Source organism: Mus caroli, chromosome 5 (assembly GCF_900094665.2).
Source record: "Mus caroli chromosome 5, CAROLI_EIJ_v1.1, whole genome shotgun sequence".
NCBI classification, from domain to species: domain Eukaryota; kingdom Metazoa; phylum Chordata; class Mammalia; order Rodentia; family Muridae; genus Mus; species Mus caroli.
Genome location: NC_034574.1, coordinates 117,537,377 through 117,539,136, shown reverse-complemented (window position 1 = coordinate 117,539,136; position 1,760 = coordinate 117,537,377).

Below are 1,760 nucleotides of genomic sequence, written 5' to 3'. Positions count from 1 at the left end.
CCCTTCCCTTCCCTTCCCTTCCCTTCCCTTCCCTTCCCTTTCTATTTATTTAATTACTTATTTTACTTTATTCATTGAAAAGGTTTTTTGTTGGTTGATTGGTTTGTGGTTTTTGTTTGTTTTGTTTGTTTTATTTTGTACCTTTTTAATTTTTCAGCACAGGGTTTCTCTGCATAGCCCTGGCTATCCTGGAACTCAGAGACCTGCATGCGTGCTTCTGATTCCAGAGGTCCTGGATGAAAGGCATGCACCACCACTACCAGGCCTGTGTTATTTTGGGGAAGAGGCATAGATTCACTGTGTAGTCCAGGCTGGCTTTGAACTCCTGCCCCTCAGCCTCCTAAATACAGGAATGAAAGTCTGTTTCTGTTATTTCTGTTATCTGACAGTTATCACCTGCCCACACTTGCATAGTATGCCCCACCCAGCACTCGTTCAGTTCAAGATCTGAGCTCCCTTCTGAGGTGCTGCATGGTCCATCACAGAGAGAGCAATGCAGCATCCTCTGGTCCTTGCGTGGAGGCTGGGATGGTGCGATCTTAGTTTACCATATCCCTCCCACCTAGGCACAGGCATGAGAGCCAAGCTTGGCCTCTCAACGGCCTCAGGAGGGGTGGACCTCAGGGCAGAGAAGCTGGGTTGGTGCCTAGAGATGAGGAGAGGAATTCAAAGGCTCATGAGAAGCAGAGGCAAGTCAGATCTGGAGAACCCATGTTTGAAACCAGGCAATGTGACCCACACATCTTATCCCCACATCCAGGAAGTGGAGGCAGGAAGATCACCAGAAATTCAGAGCCAGACTGGGCTATACACCAAGACCCAGCTCAAAGAACAAACAAAGCAGAACTGGAGAGATGTGGCAATGGTTGGAAACATTGGGTGCTCTAGCAAAGGACCTACATTCAGTTCCCAGCACACACGTGGCAGCTTACAACCTATTTTAATCCCAGTTTCAGGGCATGTGAACCCTTCTTCTGGCCTCTTTAAGCATCCACCTCTACCCACCAAACACACATAAATAAGTAAACAAAGAAACAAATGTTAAAGAAATGAACGAAAATGGGTTGCAATAATAGAGATGACCGTGTAAAAATGTAAATATAAAACCAAATTAAGCCGGGCATGGTGGCACATGTCTTTGATCCCAGCACTTGGGAGGCAGAGGCAGGCAGATTTCTGAGTTCCAGTCCAACCTGGTCTACAAAGTGAGTTCCAGGACAGCCAGGGCTACACAGAGAAACCCTGTCTCAAAATACAAAATAAGGGCTGGTGAGATGGCTCAGTGGGTAAGAGCACCCGATTGCTCTTCCGAAGGTCCGGAGTTCAAATCCCAGCAACCACATGGTGGCTCACAACCATCTGGAACGAGATCTGACTCCCTCTTCTGGAGTGTCTGAAGACATCTACACTGTACTTACATATAATAAATAAACAAATTAAAAAAAAAGTTTAAAAAAAAACAAAATAAAACAAAACTAAATAAATAAATAAAACCAAATTAACAGTGAGCCTTTCTGAATACTTCACAGACTTTAATCACTCCAATCAAAACTCTCAGGGATGCAAGTCTCTGTGATGGAGACTTTTCTTACTTTACAAATGAAAATAATCCAAATAAAGATGCAGCGACTTAGCACTTGGGAGGCAGAGGCAGGCAGATCTCTGAGTTCAAGACCAGCTTGGTCTACTGAGAGAGTTTCAGTAAAGTCAGGGCTATACAGAGAAACCCTATATTGAAAAACCAAAAACCAAACCAAACC